Source organism: Anomaloglossus baeobatrachus, chromosome 5 (genome assembly GCF_048569485.1).
Source record: "Anomaloglossus baeobatrachus isolate aAnoBae1 chromosome 5, aAnoBae1.hap1, whole genome shotgun sequence".
Lineage (NCBI taxonomy): Eukaryota > Metazoa > Chordata > Amphibia > Anura > Aromobatidae > Anomaloglossus > Anomaloglossus baeobatrachus.
Genome location: NC_134357.1, coordinates 80,012,100 through 80,033,136, shown reverse-complemented (window position 1 = coordinate 80,033,136; position 21,037 = coordinate 80,012,100). Strand labels below are relative to the sequence as shown.

The window sequence follows — 21,037 nt, the reverse complement described above, 5'->3', positions numbered from 1 at the left end:
AACTAAGGATCAATCATCAATTAAAAGTTAAATGTATCAGATAACTCCTTTAATTAAAGGGAACCTGTCACCAGGTTTTTCCCTTATGAGTTGCAGCCCTTATATACAGCATTCCAGAATACTGTATATAAGAGCCCAGGCCACTCTGTATAACCTATATACTTACCTAGGGGGCAGATGGGTCTGGTGGGTATCACTGCTCTCAGTCAGGCGCCTCTTCCATCTTGTGGGATCTCCGTCCTCTTGCCTGGCCCCGTGTGCATGACGCGTCCTGCGTCATACAGAAATAGGCCTCCATTGCGCTCCTATTATGTTTCACTTGGTGACATATACGAGTGTGGGCAATTTGTGGGTTTTTTAACAGGGGTATGTAGACTTTTTATATTAATTGCATGTGATGACAAAATTGCAGAATATTGTTGTTTTTTTGCTTTGTGTCGTCATTTTTGAAAACTATAACACTTTAATTTTTGGGGTGGAATTAGAGGTTTTTTGCACAGTTAATTGCCATTTATAGCTTTCTTTCCTTTTTTTTAGGGAGATGAGGTGTCCAGAAAAAACAACAATTCTGGTGTTTTGATTTTTTTATCTTTAATGTGTTTACTGCAGAGAGGTTAATTAATTCCATATTTTGATAGATGGCACTTTTGCTCATGTGTTTGTCTAATTTTTTAAATTATTTTCTTAACTTTTAACATGGTACAAGGGATGTGATTTTAATTTTTAAAAAAATGTGTATTTTTAAAGCTTGATTTTTTTTTAACTCCTATTGTTTAGTCCTATTATGGGACTGGAACCTGCGCATATAGTGAAAATCTGTCTCCTATGGAGCACAGCCTATGGGCTCGGTTCCACTTGCATTTTGCATGGACGAGTGCAATCCAATTAAACATCGGATTGCTCTCACTCTAGTGCAAAACTATGGGGCAGTGTCCATCTGCGATTGATTTTTCATGCCATACCGGCATGAGAATTTTATCGCAGCATGCTGAGTTTGGCAGCGAGTCTCGGCTCACACGCACCCATACAAGGCTATGGGCGAGTGTGAAATATCTCAGTGCACTAGCTAGTCATCCGATTGCAGTGCGATGTACGCAGAGGCAGGCAGCGGAGGAGATTGGGAGAAAGTGCTCCCTCCCTCTTCTCCGCTGTTGTAATATGATCACAAGATAGCATCACAGTCATATGACCCAAAGGCTGATGCTTGCAGCAGAGGGTCATTATTATATAGCTTCTGGTGCTCTCGCATCTGAAGCTATGTGCAAATGGAATCAAACTCTATGGTTGTGTCACATGAGTACTAAGATGACAGTGAAATGCAAAACGGAGGGCCGATACCTGTGAGCAATGCTTTCAATTTAAATGCTGCAGTCAGAGATTCATAGTGGGGCTCAGCCTTAGTTGCAATCCTTAGAGACAGATCCTGGCTATGTAATATAGCTAACATCAGCCGCATGTGGAGGGAGATCAACAGCTAAATCCCCTTCACACATGCAGATGTCTTCCAAGGACTTTACCATCTTAAAGAGGTAAGGGTTTAACCATGGAGGGGCACCCAGCACAGCTCAAATGTTGTCCCTTTTACAAGGAAAATATAGACAATCAAATATCAGTCATGTAGTCTTTAGCTAAAAAAAGAGTTAAAATCTATTTCAATATTATTTTTATTTACATTTTTCTAGTAGATATTATAATCTGGTAATTTATGTCTTCTCTGTGTAACAGCTGCATTTAGTCTTTGGGCTGGAATTCGTGAGCTGCGGGGACTTTTACAACCATCTACAAAAGAAGGGGCGGCTTGACATCCCCAGTGCAAGGTAAAGGTTTATGTAACATTGTTCGTCATCTCTGTGCACATCAGGATTGTTTTGTGCCTTTGGAATTCTGACATTTTTGATGATGATGAAGATAACATGTATTATAGCAACATTTTCATCACCTATTAACTAAATCTCTTCTTGTGTGATCCTCAGATTCTATGCCGCTGAACTTGTGTGTGGTATCCAATATCTCCACTCCAAGGGCGTCATCCACAGAGACCTCAAGCCCGAGAACATCCTGGTGGCTGAAACGGGCCATATTAAAATCACAGATTTCGGTCTCGCTATCGACAACATCCATGGAGACCAAACAGCCACTGGATACGCTGGAACCAAAGGCTACGTGGCTCCTGAGGTGAGAACTGAGTTTTCTTAAATGTCCATAATGTAATTGTATTAGCCATCTTGCATCAAGCACAGAATCCTACATATGTCCAACACTGAAAACGGGAGATACTGACATACATATCTGACACTTTCACATATCTGACATCTGAGCTTAAACATTACATAGTGATCTCCGCTGAACTCCCCATACAAATGCATGTTCGGCTGAATATTTACATGATCTGAATGGGGGAGGGGAGTAAGGGGGCTGAAATTTAACATGTATTAAAAATTCAATATGAAAGGCCAAGCAGAATTGGGAGGTCCCCATACTTATTAGATGGTCAACTGATATACCAAAATTCAATGTGTTCCGGAAACATAAATATAATGTGTTTGGATAGATTTAGAGATGCAACGATCATTCAGACAAAAATGGGGCAAGGAGCTCAGAAGAGCAGTATGGCCGCTACAAGCTATTGATGGACGTCACAGGGTGGAGCTGACACATATCACATTATAAACATGTGTAATAGTTCTCATTCTCTTTATTCGTAATATTCTGTCTGAGTGAAGCCACAACTAAAGGAATCATCCAATCTCAGTGTATTACATCATTACACACTTATCATAGTGAGAACATGGTGACATAAAGGTTGTGGGAGGTTTTTTGACCAACTTTTTTCCATCTTCTTTATCCTGTAGATGGTGGCTCGGAAGGAGTATAATGCCGGAGTAGATTGGTACGCTTTCGGTATCATCTTGAAAGAAATGGTTATGGGTGAAGGTATAGACCTTGAGATACTCAATGATGAATCCTCCGGCATCGGTGACATCTTGAAACAGGTCAGTAGTCTTACAGGTTATTATTTCTGTGGTTTATACAGTGGTAAAGTCATCATTGTTGTGTCTATTTCTCTCATTCACGGGTTTGCTCTATTATTTTTAGCTCCTCCAGAAAGATCCTAGCCACCGATTAGGAGTCAATGGCAACATCAGAGAGCACATGTTCTTTCAGCGTATCAACTGGGACTCTGTGGAAGCCCTGAAAATGCCTCCACCTCACATCCCTGTAGTAAGTATCTCACCGGATATTGTTCCTGAGCTGCTTACATTATTTCTTACAGGACAGAACAACAGCAGAGAACATTTACTCTTATCCTGAAGGTGTTTGAGCCGGAGTATTACTCTATCAGTGGGAGAACGCCACCGTCCAGAGCTGCTGCTTTGTAGATAATGGCCGGGTCTGTTGGTTCAGATATTTGGACTCAGCACTCAACCATGTTTTTCTTAGAAGAAAACAATATTTTAGCAATTGCTACTATTATGAACTTGTTTTAATAGTTTTTACTCTGCACAATGAGATATTAATGATTGAGAATTGAGATAAAAGTCATAACTCTGATATTATAATTCTGTTTTCCTCATTTAGCCATCTGAGCCTCACCGTCATCCAACACCAATCCATCTGGACAAAATAGAAGCAGCACGAGCAAAGTTCAGAACACCAATATCAGCAAAGGACCAGGTATTCTTTGAGGGATTTTCATTTGTCAACTTGGAAACCCTCAATGAGACACCAGCTCCATAGTCATCAGAGCGAGCTGTCCTCCTGAGCCTCCAGAAGATGGAGAAGAGCAGAACACTGGACATCACTTCAGGAAACATTGCAGGAATGGATGTGACCATTGAGAAGACACGGGACCCTGATGGAAGACCCTGAAGATGGCGGAGCCAGCAGAACCACCCCTGTGCTGGCGGTAGGTATAAGCGCGATAATATCTGCGCTCAACTATAATCATAGGTGTGTGCCAAAAATTTTACACTAACCGGTAATAGGATTTCCTCATGCTCACTACAGCTCCAGCTTTTGGTGCTGTCTTGGGCAAAGAAGAAATAACGTGGTGCGTGATGGCCGGCTATTAAGGGGTGGAGGAGGCCGGATTTTTTTTTTTTAAATACCATCTAGCACATGCCTATGATAAATTTACTATTACTGGTAGTTGGATTTCCTCAGACTTATGACAGAGCTGTCATGGGACTGGGGAAAAGGTGAGAGATGGCCGGCTATTAAGGGGTGGAAGGAGGCCGGATTTTTTTTTTTTTTTTTTTTTTTTTTTAAATTTATAGACATGGTTCTGTTTCTTGGTGAGCAGAAGGCTTACCACATCTAGCAGAGGTAAGTGAAAGATTCAAAGCAGCAATCTTTCCCCTTAGTCCCCTAATAAAATAGAGTAAAAAGTATGAAATTGAAAAATATATAACTTTTTTATTTAAAAAAAACCCCCACAAAAGTTCAAATCACCTCCCTTTTGCCATCTTAAAAAAAACAGTAAAAAAATACACATATTTTGTATCACTGCATTTGTAAATGTTCAATTTATCAAAATATAAAATACATTAATCCAATCGGTAAACAAACTGGTGAGGAAAAAAAAAATCAATATGCCAGAATTACGGTTTTATGGCCACCACAACTTAGCAATAAAATGCAAAAAAAATACAATAAACAAAAACAGGGAAAAACAGTGAAATTGCACTTTCTTTGCAATTTCAATGCACCTGAAATTTGTTTCCTGCTTTCTAGTGCAGCACATGATAAAATGAATAGTTATTCAAAAGTGCAATTTGTCATGCAAAAAACAAGCCCTCATATGGCTATGTGAATGGAAAAATAAAACAAGTTATTGATATTGACAGAAGGGGAGGAAACAATCAAAAGCAAAAAAAAGGAAAATCGCCCAGTCATAAAGGAGTTAAGGGACAGAGGAGGTTGGATTTCTTTTTCTTTTTAATTAAGGCAGTTTTGTCTTACGAGACCCCCAAGACATTGCAGCTAGCGGATTTACACTTATCAGTAAGAGGATTTCCTCATGTTTCTTACAGCTCCAGCTTTTGGTGCGGTTTTGGTCATTAAAAAATAACACGGTACATGATGACCGACCACTGAGAGATGCAGGAAAAAGGATTTTTTTTATAACATCTAGCACATGTCTAAGGTAAATTTTCCATTACTGGTAGCTGATTTCCTCATTCTTATGACAGTGCTGTCATGGGTCTGGAACAAAGGTGTGAGATAGCCAGCTATTAAGGTGTGGAGAAGGCAGACACATAAGGGTTACACATGGCGGTGCTTCACTTCTAGAGTACATTATAGCAGTACCACTTGGCTGACTTGAATACTCCATTCCTTCTATCTGTCCTTAACTGACCACAGTCCTGTTCAGTAATACCCTTGCCACGGCATGGCAAGTCTAGTATTTATTCACTATAACTTTCTGGTCTGGCCTACAAGTTGCCTTCTCTTCAACCCCACTTCACCTGTGCTGTCGCAGGGCTACCTAGTAACCCGCAGTTATATGTCCTTCGTGCTCATGGCCGTATCTTCTTTACCAGAGCTATTCATCTATCATAGATTCACTTCACCATACAGAGTTCATAGAGAGTATTACTCTGCCACTTGCTCCAGTTACAAAATCTTGCTACCTTTGTTCTGCTTCTTCCGTCCACACACCCACAGTGACCGGCCTCACTGCTGACTCCTCTAACAAGGCAGTAACTCCCTTCTTACTCCCAAATGCCCCTCTGATCTGTATGGCTGGGAAACTCTTCCTTTCCGAGGTGTCTAATCTACTACAGCTCTAATGGGAAATATTACATTAAATTCAGCAAAAAAAAAAAAAAAAAATCGCATAAAACAGTGCTCTACAATTATACATTTTATAATAAGACACATAAAAATTTTCAATGAGGGTGTCCGATAACTTCTCATTCCTTTACATTGGCTAGAAGAAGCCAACATGATTTTGTCTGTAGAGAACCAGATCTACAAAATAGGCTGCGGCCACTCCTATAGCTTCAATCACACTCGTTCAGATCTAAGCCTGATAAAACCAATGACTGACTGACTGACGGCCTTGCCGTACTGACCCTAAGGGTACCATCTCACTAAACGACGCTGGTGCGTCGCTACATGGTTGCTGGTGAGCGGTCAATCAGGTAGATCTCACCAGCGACCAGCCACCAGCGACTCTGCACTTGGTATCCAGGATAAATATCGGCCTCTTATATACAGCATTCTAATATGCTGCATATAAGAGCCCAGGCCACTGTGAGAACATAAAACACACTTTATAATACTTACCTAACGGTCGCGCGGTGGGCCTAATGGGCGTCTTAATTGTCCGGTGCCGGCGCCGCCTCTTTCAGCCATCTTTGTGCTCCTTCTTCTATAGTCATGGTGCATGACGGGTCCGACGTCCAGGGGTGAATTAAGGGTAACCAGGGCCCCGGGCTGTTCTGGATCTATGGGCCCCCCCCATCCCTATACACGGGTCATGTGACAAGTCCATCATCTTACACCTGAAACATAATTTCTAAAAAATAGTTGGCGAAACTATAATCTAAAAAACATCCACTTATCTAATAAATATTCCCTTCAGTTTAAAAAAACCAAAAACACTAAAGGGGGCTTTACACGCTGCGACATAGCAAACGATATATCGTCGGGGTCACCGTGGTTGTGACGCACATCCGGCGCCATTAGCTTCGCAGCATGTGACACCAAGGAGCGACGTTCAACGATCGCAAAAACGTCAAAAATTATTGATCGTAGACTCGTCGCTCCTTTACGAATTATCGGTGGTGGTGCATGCCGCTGCTTGTTCATCGCTCCTGTGGCATCAGACATCGCTGTGTGTGACACCGCAGGAGCGATGAACATCTCCTTACCTGCGTCCACCGGCAATGCGGAAGGAAGGAGGTGGGCGGGATGTTACGTCCCGCTCATCTCCGCCCTTCCTCTGCTATTGGGCGGCCGCTTAGTGACGTCGCGGTGACGTCGCGGTAACGCTGAACACACCTCCCCCTTGAAGGAGGGATTGTTCGGCGGTCACAGCGACGTCGCTGAACAGGTTTGTGCGTGTGACACTGCCGTAGCGATAATGTTCGCTACGGCAGCGATCACCACATGTCGCACGTACGACGGGGGCGGGTGCAATCGGTAGCGATGTCGCAGCGTGTAAAGCACCCTTTAGGCTTAGTATTGAACAGTCCAACTTTAACCTGTAAACAAGACTATTGCAAAAAAAAAATAAAAAATGAAAAACTGAGCAAAAACTCCCTGTGTGAACATAGTTTAACAAATACTGAAGTAAAAAACTCATCAAATTGTCAGTGTGTGCACGAGGCCTTACACATACTGAGGTAAAAAAAACCCCTCTCCAATACTGAACAGGGCACATGACCCTAGGCCAGTCATGGCGAACCTTTCACAGGTCAATGCCCAAACTGTGGCCCTAAACCCAATTTTTTTCCTAAGTGCCATCCAATCCTATTATGTGAATAATTGATTGTAACCTTACCTTTTACGTCTTCTCTTCAGCAGGGGGCATCACACTCATGCATGCTTACCACACATTGAAGCTCAGCCTCTGCCCTTTCCAGACACAGCAGTTGGATTGATCTTTTTGGAAAAAATTGAAGCAAATTAGACAGAGGTTTTAGCCTGGAATGCAATCAGATGTCACCCTGTAATCCACATCTACATTTCAAAGTCTGAACATCCTGAAATCCCATAAAGACGTACGAGTTGCTCCCCTCCCCTTTCATTGTGTATTTATGTCCCCCTTCCTGGGCCACTTTCGGTAAACATGTCACCCATCCTGATATATATTTCCTACATTCTGGTATATTTGTCCCCATCATGGCCCCATCCTGGTAAATGTACCCCATCCTGGTAAATGTACCCCATCCCGGCATATTCCCCATCCTGGTAAATATTCCTCATACAGGTAAATGTACCCCATCTTGGCATGTTATGTTTTCCCCATCCTGGCCTGTATGCTTCCTCCATCCTGGCATGTATGTTTCCTCCATCCTGGCATACATGTTTCCTCCATCCTGGCATACATGTTTCCTCCATCCTGGCATGTATGTTTCCTCCATCCTGGCATGCATGTTTCCTCCATCCTGGCATGCATGTTTCCTCCATCCTGGCATGCATGTTTCCTCCATCCTGGCATGCATGTTTCCTCCATCCTGGCATGTATGTTTCCTCCATCCTGGCATGTATGTTTCCTCCATCCTGGCATGCATGTTTCCTCCATCCTGGCATGCATGTTTCCTCCATCCTGGCATGCATGTTTCCTCCATCCTGGCATGCATGTTTTCCTCCATCCTGGCATGCATGTTTCCTCCATCCTGGCATACATGTTTCCTCCATCCTGGCATGTATGTTTCCTCCATCCTGGCATGTATGTTTCCTCCATCCTGGCATGCATGTTTCCTCCATCCTGGCATGCATGTTTCCTCCATCCTGGCATGCATGTTTCCTCCATCCTGGCATGCATGTTTCCTCCATCCTGGCATGCATGTTTTCCTCCATCCTGGCATGCATGTTTCCTCCATCCTGGCATACATGTTTCCTCCATCCTGGCATACATGTTTCCCCCATCCTGGCATGTATGTTTCCTCCATCCTGGCATGTATGTTTCCTCCATCCTGGCATGCATGTTTCCCCCCATCCTGGCATGCATGTTTCCTCCATCCTGGCATGCATGTTTCCTCCATCCTGGCATGCATGTTTCCTCCATCCTGGCATGCATGTTTCCTCCATCCTGGCATGCATGTTTCCTCCATCCTGGCATGTATGTTTCCTCCATCCTGGCATGTATGTTTCCCCATCCTGGCATGCATGTTTCCTCCATCCTGGCATGTATGTTTCCCCATCCTGGCATGCATGTTTTCCTCCATCCTGGCATGCATGTTTCCTCCATCCTGGCATGTATGTTTCCCCCATCCTGGCATGTATGTTTCCCCCATCCTGGCATGCATGTTTCCTCCATCCTGGCATGTATGTTTCCCCCATCCTGGTATGCATGTTTCCTCCATCCTGGCATGCATGTTTCCTCCATCCTGGCATACATGTTTCCTCCATCCTGGCATGTATGTTTCCTCCATCCTGGCATGTATGTTTCCCCCATCCTGGCATGTATGTTTCCTCCATCCTGGCATGTATGTTTCCTCCATCCTGGCATGTATGTTTCCTCCATCCTGGCATGTACGTTTCCTCCATCCTGGCATGCATGTTTCCTCCATCCTGGCATACGTTTCCCCATCCTGGCATGTTCGTTCCCTTGACCCTGGCATGCATGTTTCCTCCATGCTGGCACTGCCCCCCCACCCCCTTGGCACAGCCGCACACAAGTTAAAAAAAAATAAAAAAACACAACTCTCCTTCCAGCACCCGCTCCACCGTTCCCCCCTGCTGAATCCTCAGTTTCCGCGTGGCCAGAAGACGTCATTATGACGGTGCCACTTACTGACGCTCCTCCGTCTCCTAGGCAACTGACCTGCGGCCTAGGAGACGAGGAGTGTCAGAGCGAGGAGAAATGTCTCCTCCGCTCCAACACAGCTTTGAACTGCCGGCGCGACCGCACCAGCAGTGCAAAGCAGCAAGATGAGGCGACAGCGCGCGTGCCGGCAGAAAGGGCTCTGCGTGCCCTGACTGGCACGTGTGCCATAGGATCGCCATCACTGCCCTAGGCTATGTTCACACCGGGTGTATTTTTCTGCAGAAAAATCTGAGAAAAAGCTGCATCTTGTTATTAGCATGTATTTACACTAATCCAATAAAAAAAAAAATGAAAAAAAAACTGCAAAACCGCCCTATGTGAACAGAGCTTAACAAATACTAAGGTAACAAAAACTCTAAGGCTATGTGCGCACGTTGCGTAAAGTCATGCAGTTACGCTGCGCTTTGCAGCGCAGCTTAACTGCATGCGTCCTGCGTCCCCTGCACAGTCTATGGAGATTGTGCAGGGGCCGTGCGCACGTGGCGTTTTAGTGCGCAGCGCTTCAGCTACTGCCGAAGCGCTGCGCAAAAAGAAGTGACATGTCACTTCTTCCGTGCGCTTTGCCGGCAGCTCCTGCTCTGTCTATGGCAGGAGCTGCAGGCAGAGCGCACGTTCTCGCCGGCACCATGCGCTTCAGAACGGAGCTTTTCAGCTGCGCTCTGAAGCGCACCTTTTACGGTGCTGGGCTAGTACGCAACGTGCGCACATACCCTAATACTGAACGTATGCACAAGGCCTTGGGGCATATGCACACATTGAGTATTTGGTGAGTTATTTACCTCATTATTTGTAAGGACACGTGCACATGTTCAGTATTTGGTGACTTTTCTACCTCTGTATTTGTAAAAAATACTGAGGTAAAAAAACTGAAATACACAATGTGTGCAAATGTCCTTATTGTAGTAGTGAAAATATATATGGGGTATGGGATTGGTGTGGACAGATGTCCCTGCCCTGCACACTGTGTGCGCTCCTCCATTATATCCACTACATACATCATGATACATGCAGAATACCCTGATTGAGGGGCACACACAGTATGGGGAGTCAGACATTAGAAATATCCAACATGGAGGGAGGGTCAGTGGGGCACAGTGCACTGGGGTGAGTCACCCATGCAGTTTCAATCCTCCATTCCTTATATATATATACTAGAAGGTGGCCCGATTCTACGCATCGGGTATTCTAGAATTTACGTATTGTGTAGTTCATGTATGATTTTTGTTATATATATATAGATGTTGTTGTGTGTAGTTACCAAGTGTTTGTGTAGGGGCTGTACATGTTCTGGGTGTTGTCTGGGTGTGGCGGGGGGTGAGAGCGGTGTTGTTTGTGTGTTGCGTTGTGTGTGTTGCGTTGTTTGTGTAGCGCTGTGTGTCTGTAGCATTTGTGTGTGTGTGTGTTGCGTGGTTTGTGTGTGTTTTGGGGGGGAGGTATGTTTTGTGCAATGTGTGTGTTGCGCGGTATGTGCGTATATTTATGTATGCCGCGGTGTTTGTGTGTTGGGTGTTTTGTGTGTGCAGCGTTGTCTGTGTGTGTGGGTGTCTGTGTAGGGCGGTGTTTGTGTTTCCCAGTGTGTGTGTGTGTGTGTTGTGCAGTGCGCGTGTGTGTGTGTGTGTTGGGGGGAGGTGTGCACCTACCATCGTGCTCCATCCCTTATGCTGCGCACCCCCCATCGTGCTCCATCCCCCATGCTGCGCACCCCCCATCGAGCTCCATCCCCCATGCTGCGCATTCCCCATCGTGCTCCATCCCCTATGCTGCGCATTCCCCATCGTGCTCCATCTCCCATGCTGCGCCCTCCCAAACGTGCGCCATCCGCCATGCTGCGCACTCCCAAACGTGCGCCATCCGCCATGCTGCGCACTCCCAAACGTGCTCCATCCGCCATGCTGCGCACTCCCAAACGTGCTGCATCCCCCATGCTGCGCACTCCCAAACGTGCTGCATCCCCCATGCTGCGCACTCCCCATCGTGCTCCATCCGCCATGCTGCGCACTCCCCATCGTGCTCCATCCGCCATGCTGCGCACTCCCAAACGTGCTCCATCCGCCATGCTGCGCACTCCCAAATGTGCTCTATCCGCCATGCTGCGCACTCCCAAACGTGCTCCATCCGCCATGCTGCGCACTCCCAAACGTGCTCCATCCGCCATGCTGCGCACTCCCAAACGTGCTCCATCCGCCATGCTGCGCACTCCCAAACGTGCTCCATCCGCCATGCTGCGCACTCCCAAACGTGCTGCATCCGCCAAGCTGCGCACTCCCAAACGTGCGCAATCCGCCATGCTGCGCACTCCCAAACGTGCTCCATCCGCCATGCTGCGCACTCCCAAACGTGCTCCATCCGCCATGCTGCGCACTCCCAAACGTGCTGCATCCCCCATGCTGCGCACTCCCCATCGTGCTGCATCCGCCATGCTGCGCACTCCCAAACGTGCTCCATCCGCCATGCTGCGCACTCCCAAACGTGCTCCATCCGCCATGCTGCGCACTCCCAAACGTGCTCCATCCGCCATGCTTCGCACTCCCAAACGTGCTCCATCCGCCATGCTGCGCACTCCCAAACGTGCTCCATCCGCCATGCTGCGCACTCCCAAACGTGCTCCATCCGCCATGCTGCGCACTCCCAAACGTACTCCATCCGCCATGCTGCGCACTCCCAAACGTGCTCCATCCGCCATGCTGCGCACTCCCAAACGTGCTCCATCCGCCATGCTGCGCACTCCCAAACGTGCTCCATCCGCCATGCTGCGCACTCCCAAACGTGCTCCATCCGCCATGCTGCGCACTCCCAAACGTGCTCCATCCGCCATGCTGCGCACTCCCAAACGTGCTCCATCCGCCATGCTGCGCACTCCCAAACGTGGTCCATCCGCCATGCTGCACACTCCCAAACGTGGTCCATCCGCCATGCTGCGCACTCCCAAACGTGCTCCATCCGCCATGCTGCGCACTTCCAAACGTGCTCCATCCGACATGCTGCGCACTCCCAAACGTGCTCCATCCGCCATGCTGCGCACTCCCAAACGTGGTCCATCCGCCATGCTGCGCACTCCCAAACGTGCTCCATCCGCCATGCTGCGCACTCCCCATCGTGCTCCATCCCCCATGTTGCCCGCAGCATCAGCCTCTGTGCCCGCAGCATCAGCCTGTGTGCCCGCAGCATCAGCCTTTTCTGTCCCTAGCATCAGCCTCTCTCCTCCCAGCCTCCCCCAGCCTCAGCTCCATCCCCCATGCTGCGCACCCCCCATAGTGCTCCATTCCCCATGCTGCCCGCAGCATCAGCCTCTGTGCCCGCAGCATCAGCCTCTGTGCCCGCAGCATCAGCCTCTGTGCCCGCAGCATCAGCCTTTTCTGTCCCCAGCATCAGCCTCTCTCCTCCCAGCCTACCCCAGCCTCAGCCTCCCCCAACATCAGCCTCTCTTCTCTCAGCCTCCCGCTCCCAGCCTTCCCCAGGATCAGCCTCTCTCCTTCCAGCCTCCTCCAGCACGCCGTGCTCCTCTGCCGACACTCACACACCCGATCGCATACATTCACACACACACCCACCCGATCGCATACACTCACACCCACCCGATCGCATACACTCACACACACCTACCCGATCGCATACACTCACACACACCCGATCGCATACACACACACACTGACGATATTACACATACGCGCTCACACTCACAACATCCGGAGATACCACATGCTTCTGGCCATGTGATCCTCCGGCAGGTCCTGAAAGCTCACAGCACAGGATCGCCGCCGAGAAGCAAGCGATATCCCAGGATGTTGTGAGTGTGTGGATGTGATGTGTGTGTGAGGTGTGTGTGAGAGTGAGTGTGATCTGATGTGTGTGTGTGTACTCACCTGGGAGTCGGGGTCCGTGTCAGTTGTGCCAGAGCGAGCGTGCATTGCGTGAGGGGGGCGGGGCCTGCAGAGAGCCGGGGCGAGAGGCCAATCCGTGTGGGGGGGCGGGGCCATGGCGAGCCCAGCGGCCAATCAGCTTTGTGTCACCGTAACACAATTTTGGAGCATGACAGACAGACAGACAGACAGAATAAGGCAATTATATATATAGATATGTAGTGCATGGATTGCGAATGGAGGATTGAAACTACATAGAAGACACCCTCGTCCCCCCCCATCTTACAGAAAATTACATTCCCCCCTTTCACATAGTGTGCCGCCGTTGGTTGCCCCTAGTGAACAGGTCGGCAGGCACCTCCACAGAACAGGTCACCACTCAATGGTCCATCTTCACAGGGGCGGACACTGACAGTTTGGGGCTCCTGTGCAAGAAATTGTGCCTGCCTCCTCCCCTCCGTTTATGGCAACAAAGCTACAAATACAGATATAGATACAATATAACATACAATACAACATAGTTCCCTCTTGTTATGTACATTAGCATACCTTACATATAATGAATTGTGGGTTAGGAGGACACTGAAGACCCCATAATGAATTGTGGGGTGGGGAGTACAGGATCAGGGCCATATTATGAATTGTGGGATGGGGAGGACACTGAGAACTATATCATGAATTGTGGGGTAGGGAGGACTTCCCCACATACGTAACCTCACCCCCTTCTCCACATATGAAACACTACCCACTTCCCTACATAAGTAACCATAAACCTTCACCATTCAGCCCCACCAGCACGGAGCCCCTTACGTATAATATAATCCCCTTCCCTATACAGCCCCATGCATATAACATTACTCCCTTCACCACACAGCCCCCCAGCAAGCAGCATCACCCTCTTCTCCATGCAGCCCCCCTAGCTTGCAGCCCCAAGCAAGTAAATCTAACCCTAACCCTTCCCCACTCAGTCCGTTAGCAGGTAGTATCCCAGCATGAAGCCCCAGAGTATACAGCCCCCTAACAACTGTAACATCACCCCCTCCTTCCCCAAGAGTGTAACATCACCCCCCCTTTCCTGCACAGCATCCCAGTACGCAGCCCCACACATATATAATCACCCTTTCCCTGCACAATTCCCAATATGCAGCACTTTCACTGTACAATCCCCCATTATGCAGACCCATACTGTGCAATCCCTCAATATGCAGGCTCATGTTGTACAATTCCCAATATGCAGGCTCATACTGTACAATCCCCCACTATGCAAGCCCATGCTGTACAATCCTTAAAGGGAACCTGTCAGGTCAAAAAAGCGTTTTAACCTACAAGCAGGAGCCTGTGTGAGCCATTAACCCCTTCCTACCCATCCCTTTCTTTTAATATTGTACATTATGAAAGTAATAAAATATGTTTTATTACTTACATACTGCCTATGTAAATAGCATAGGTCTCTATGGGGGCGTGATACCATGGATGTACATGAGCGACGTCATGTCTGCACTTTCAGAATCTCGCGTGTGCGAGCTTACCATTCTCACCGCCGCCTCATCCTGGTGTTTGCTGGTCGGTTTCTGACGCACATTGCGCATGACAGGAACCGCAGGAGTCTTCTGAGCATGTGCAGTGCGCGTCAGAAGCCGACATGCAAACACCAGGATGAGGTGGCGAGAATGGTAAGCGCGCGCGCACGAGATTCTGAAGGAGCTGACGTGACGTCGCTCATGTAAAGCCATGGTATCTCACGCCCACAGGACGATGTGACACTCATGGGGCTAGAGACCCTGCTCATTTACATAGGGAATATGTAAGTAATAAAACGTTATTTTATTACTTTCATATTACACAATATAACAACACAGGGATGGGTAGGAAGGGGTTAATAGCTCACAGGCTGCTGCTTGTAGGTCAAAACGCTTTTTTGCCCTGACAGGTTCCCTTTAATATGCAGGCCCATGTTTTATAATCCAGCTATACTGTGACCCCCCAAAAACCAAACACCTCCTCACATTACTCACCCTTACTCCTGTGTATGAGGCCCCTCGCTCCATGGTGCAGCCCCTCAGCCTGTCCAGCAGCCACTGTACACACGGTAAACGCTAGAGTGTACAGGCTCCTTCCCGGCATGACGTCACTACAGTCACATGTTAGAGGCGTGGTCGGGGGCGTGGCCTAATTTCACAATGCACGAGGAGACGCCACTTCCTCCTGCTTCTCGGCATGTGTGGACGCTGCTTCTGCTGCAGCCTCTACCTCAGGACCCGGCGCTATGGAGGAGATTCTTTCCTGCACAGACCAAGGTCAGTGTCTTCATAGTTACAAACGGGAGTTCTTTATTACTGTGTGTGGAAGCTTCATGCTGTGTGCCTGGTCTGGAATTTTTTTTGGGGCGCTCAATGCTACTGTGGGCCATCTGTGCTGGGGATGTTGGGGGTCCAGTGCTGCTGGGGTCAGGGGGGGCTCGGGCCTCTGCTGGGCATGTTGGGGGTCCAGTGCTGCTGGGGTCAGGGGGGGGGCTCTGTCCTCTGCTGGGGATGTTGGGGGTCCAGCGCTGGGGTCAGTGGGGGGCTCGGTCCTCTGCTGGGGATGTTGGGGGTCCGGTGCTGGGGTCAGTGGGGGGCTCTGTCCTCTGCTGGGGATGTTGGGGGTCCAGTGCTGGGGTCAGGGGGGGGGCTCTGTCCTCTGCTGGGGATGTTGGGGGTCCAGTGCTGGGGTCAGGGGGGGGGCTCTGTCCTCTGCTGGGGATGTTGGGGGTCCAGTGCTGGGGTCAGGGGGGGGGGCTCTGTCCTCTGCTGGGGATGTTGGGGGTCCAGTGCTGGGGTCAGTGGGGGGCTCTGTCCTCTGCTGGGGATGTTGGGGGTCCAGTGCTGCTGGGGTCAGGGGGGCTCGGGCCTCTGCTGGGGATGTTGGGGGTCCAGTGCTGCTGGGGTCAGGGGGGGCTCGGGCCTCTGCTGGGGATGTTGGGGGTCCAGTGCTGCTGGGGTCAGGGGGGGCTCGGGCCTCTGCTGGGGATGGTGGGGGTCCGGCGTTGGGGTCAGTGGGGGGCTCGGTCCGGTGCTGGGATCAGTGAGGGGCTCGGTCCTCTGCTGGGGATGGTGGGGGTCCAGTGCTGCTGAGGTCAGGGGGTGCTCGGGCCTCTGCTGGGGATGTTGGGGGTCCAGTGCTGCTGGGGTCAGGGGGGGCTCGGGCCTCTGCTGGGGATGGTGGGGGTCCAGTGCTGGGGTCAGTGGGGGGCTCTGTCCTCTGCTGGGGATGTTGGGGGTCCAGTGCTGGGGTCAGGGGGGCTCGGGCCTCTGCTGGGGATGTTGGGGGTCCAGTGCTGGGGTCAGGGGGGCTCGGGCCTCTGCTGGGGATGTTGGGGATCCAGTGCTGCTGGGGTCAGGGGGGGCTCGGGCCTCTGCTGGGGATGTTGGGGATCCAGTGCTGCTGGGGTCAGGGGGGGCTCGGGCCTCTGCTGGGCATGTTGGGGGTCCAGTGCTGCTGGGGTCAGTGGGGGGCTCGGTCCTCTGCTATGGATGTTGGGGGGTCCAGGGCTGGGGTCAGTGGGGGGCTCGGTCCTCTGCTGGGGATGTTGGGGGTCCAGTGCTGCTGGGGTCAGGGGGGGGCTCGGTCCTCTGCTGGGGATGTTGGGGGTCCGGTGCTGGGGTCAGGGGGGGCTCGGGCCTCTGCTGGGGATGTTGGGGGTCCAGTGCTGGGGTCAGTGGGGGGCTCTGTCCTCTGCTGGGGTCAGGGGGGGCTCGGGCCTCTGCTGGGGATGTTGGGGGTCCAGTGCTGGGGTCAGTGAGGGGCTCGGTCCTCTGCTGGGGATGGTGGGGGTCCAGTGCTGGGGTCAGTGGGGGGCTCTGTCCTCTGCTGGGGATGGTGGGGGTCCAGTGCTGGAGTCAGTGAGGGGCTCGGTCCTCTGCTGGGGATGGTGGGGGTCCAGTGCTGGGGTCAGTGGGGGGCTCGGTCCTCTGCTGGGGATGGTGGGGGTCCAGTGCTGGGGTCAGTGGGGGGCTCTGTCCTCTGCTGGGGATGGTGGGGGTCCAGTGCTGGGGTCAGTGAGGGGCTCGGTCCTCTGCTGGGGATGGTGGGGGTCCAGTGCTGCTGGGGTCAGGGGGGGCTCGGGCCTCTGCTGGGGATGTTGGGGGTCCAGTGCTAGGGTCAGTGAGGGGCTCGGTCCTCTGCTGGGGATGGTGGGGGTCCAGTGCTGGGGTCAGTGGGGGGCTCGGTCCTCTGCTGGGGATGTTGGGGGTCCGATGCTGGGGTCAGTGGGGGGCTCGGTCCTCTGCTGGGGATGTTGGGGGTCCGATGCTGGGGTCAGTGGGGGGCTCGGTCCTCTGCTGGGGATGTTGGGGGTCCGATGCTGGGTGGGTCAGTGGGGGGCTCGGTCCTCTGCTGGGGATGTTGGGGGTCCGATGCTGGGGTCAGTGGGGGGCTCGGTCCTCTGCTGGGGATGTTGGGGGTCCGATGCTGGGGTCAGTGGGGGGCTCGGTCCTCTGCTGGGGATGTTGGGGGTCCGATGCTGGGGTCAGTGGGGGGCTCGGTCCTCTGCTGGGGATGTTGGGGGTCCGGTGCTGGGGGTCAGTGGGGGGGGTCCGGTGCTGGGGTCAGTGGGGGGCTCGGGCCTCTGCTGGGGTCAGGGGGGGGCTCGGGCCTCTGCTGGGGATGTTGGGGGTCCAGTGCTGGGGTCAGTGAGGGGCTCGGTCCTCTGCTGGGGATGGTGGGGGTCCAGTGCTGGGGATGGTGGGGGTTCGGTGCTGGGGTCAGGGGGGGCTCGGGCCTCTGCTGGGGATGGTGGGGGTCCGGTGCTGGGGTCAGGGGGGGCTCGGGCCTCTGCTGGGGATGGTGGGGGTCCGGTGCTGGGGTCAGTGGGGGGCTCGGTCCTCTGCTGGGGATGTTGGGGGTCCGGCGTTGGGGTCAGTGGGGGGCTCGGTCCGGTGCTGGGATCAGTGAGGGGCTCGGTCCTCTGCTGGGGATGGTGGGGGTCCAGTGCTGCTGAGGTCAGGGGGTGCTCGGGCCTCTGCTGGGGATGTTGGGGGTCCAGTGCTGCTGGGGTCAGGGGGGGCTCGGGCCTCTGCTGGGGATGGTGGGGGTCCGGTGCTGGGGTCAGAGGGGGGCTCGGTCCTCTGCTGGGGATGTTGGGGGTCCGGTGCTGGGGTCAGTGAGGGGCTCGGTCCTCTGCTGGGGATGGTGGGGGTCCAGTACTGGGGTCAGTGGGGGGCTCTGTCCTCTGCTGGGGATGGTGGGGGTCCAGTGCTGGGGTCAGTGAGGGGCTCGGTCCTCTGCTGGGGATGGTGGGGGTCCAGTGCTGGGGTCAGTGAGGGGCTCGGTCCTCTGCTGGGGATGGTGGGGGTCCAGTGCTGGGGTCAGTGAGGGGCTCGGTCCTCTGCTGGGGATGGTGGGGGTCCAGTGCTGGGGTCAGTGGGGGGCTCTGTCCTCTGCTGGGGATGGTGGGGGTCCAGTGCTGGGGTCAGTGAGGGGCTCGGTCCTCTGCTGGGGATGGTGGGGGTCCAGTGCTGGGGTCAGTGAGGGGCTCGGTCCTCTGCTGGGGATGGTGGGGGTCCGGTGCTGGGGTCAGTGGGGGGCTCGGTCCTCTGCTGGGGATGTTGGTGGTCCAGTGCTGCTGGGGTCAGGGGGGTTCGGGCCTCTGCTGGGGATGTTGGGGGTCCAGTGCTGCTGGGGTCAGGGGGGGCTCGGGCCTCTGCTGGGGATGTTGGGGGTCCAGTGCTGCTGGGGTCAGGGGGGGCTCGGGCCTCTGCTGGGGATGTTGGGGGTCCAGTGCTGGGGTCAGTGAGGGGCTCGGTCCTCTGCTGGGGATGTTGGGGGTCCAGTGCTGCTGGGGTCAGAGGGGGGCTCGGTCCTCTGCTGGGGATGTTGGGGGTCCAGTGCTGGGGTCAGTGAGGGGCTCGGTCCTCTGCTGGGGATGGTGGGGGTCCAGTGCTGGGGTCAGTGGGGGGCTCTGTCCTCTGCTGGGGATGGTGGGGGTCCAGTGCTGGGGATGGTGGGGGTCCGGTGCTGGGGTCAGGGGGGGCTCTGTCCTCTGCTGGGGATGTTGGGGGTCCAGTGCTGGGGTCAGTGGGGGGTTCTGTCCTCTGCTGGGGATGGTGGGGGTCCAGTGCTGGGGTCAGTGAGGGGCTCGGTCCTCTGCTGGGGATGGTGGGGGTCCAGTGCTGGGGTCAGTGAGGGGCTCGGTCCTCTGCTGGGGATGGTGGGGGGTCCGGTGCTGGGGTCAGTGGGGGGCTCGGTCCTCTGCTGGGGATGTTGGGGGTCCGGTGCTGGGGTCAGTGGGGGGCTCGGGCCTCTGCTGGGGTCAGGGGGGGCTCGGGCCTCTGCTGGGGATGTTGGGGGTCCAGTGCTGGGGTCAGTGAGGGGCTCGGTCCTCTGCTGGGGATGGTGGGGGTCCAGTGCTGGGGATGATGGGGGTTCGGTGCTGGGGTCAGGGGGGGCTCGGGCCTCTGCTGGGGATGGTGGGGGTCCGGTGCTGGGGTCAGGGGGGGCTCGGGCCTCTGCTGGGGATGGTGGGGGTCCGGTGCTGGGGTCAGTGGGGGGCTCGGTCCTCTGCTGGGGATGTTGGGGTCCGGCGTTGGGGTCAGTGGGGGGCTCGGTCCGGTGCTGGGATCAGTGAGGGGCTCGGTCCTCTGCTGGGGATGGTGGGGGTCCAGTGCTGCTGAGGTCAGGGGGTGCTCGGGCCTCTGCTGGGGATGTTGGGGGTCCAGTGCTGCTGGGGTCAGGGGGGGCTCGGGCCTCTGCTGGGGATGGTGGGGGTCCGGTGCTGGGGTCAGAGGGGGGCTCGGTCCTCTGCTGGGGATGTTGGGGGTCCGGTGCTGGGGTCAGTGAGGGGCTCGGTCCTCTGCTGGGGATGGTGGGGGTCCGGTACTGGGGTCAGTGGGGGGCTCTGTCCTCTGCTGGGGATGTTGGGGGTCCAGTGCTGGGGTCAGTGGGGGGCTCGGTCCTCTGCTGGGGATGTTGGGGGTCCAGTGCTGGGCTCAGTGGGGGGCTCGGTCCTCTACTGGGGATGGTGGGGGTCCAGTGCTGGGGTCAGTGGGGGGCTTTGTCCTCTGCTGGGGATGGTGGGGGTCCAGTGCTGGGGTCAGTGGGGGGCTCTGTCCTCTGCTGGGGATGGTGGGGGTCCAGTGCTGGGGTCAGTGGGGGGCTCTGTCCTCTGCTGGGGATGGTGGGGGTCCAGTGCTGGGGTCAGTGGGGGGCTCTGTCCTCTGCTGGGGATGGTGGGGGTCCAGTGCTGGGGTCAGTGGGGGGCTCTGTCCTCTGCTGGGGATGGTGGGGGTCCAGTGCTGGGGTCAGTGGGGGGCTCTGTCCTCTGCTGGGGGATGGTGGGGGTCCAGTGCTGGGGTCAGTGGGGGGCGGCGGCATCTGTGGTGGGGGGGATCGTTGCTCCTCCCACCCTCCTTCTCTCTCTCCCCCCTTCTCTCTCCCCCCCTTCTCTCTCCCCCCCTTCTCTCTCCCCCCCCCCTTCTCTCTCCCCCCCCCTTCTCTCTCCCCCCCCTTCTCTCTCCCCCCCCTTCTCTCTCCCCCCCCTTCTCTCTCCCCCCCCTTCTCTCTCCCCCCCCTTCTCTCTCCCCCCTTCTCTCTCCCCCCCCTTCTCTCTCCCCCCCTTCTCTCTCCCCCCCCTTCTCTCTCCCCCCCCTTCTCTCTCCCCCCCCTTCTCTCTCCCCCCCTCCTTCTCTCTCCCCCCCTC

General features: G+C 53.4%; 1 long non-coding RNA gene across 3 annotated transcripts in view; it reads right to left on the bottom strand.

Moving 5' to 3' along the window:
* Positions 1–15,484, bottom strand: part of LOC142310868 (uncharacterized) — a 193,234-nt gene extending 177,750 nt beyond the window's left edge. For all 3 annotated transcript variants that reach the window (XR_012754220.1, XR_012754218.1, XR_012754219.1), the window contains exon 1: positions 15,378–15,484. This is a non-coding gene — a long non-coding RNA (uncharacterized LOC142310868). The remainder of the gene's footprint in view (positions 1–15,377) is intronic.
* Positions 15,485–21,037: the final 5,553 nt, after the last annotated feature.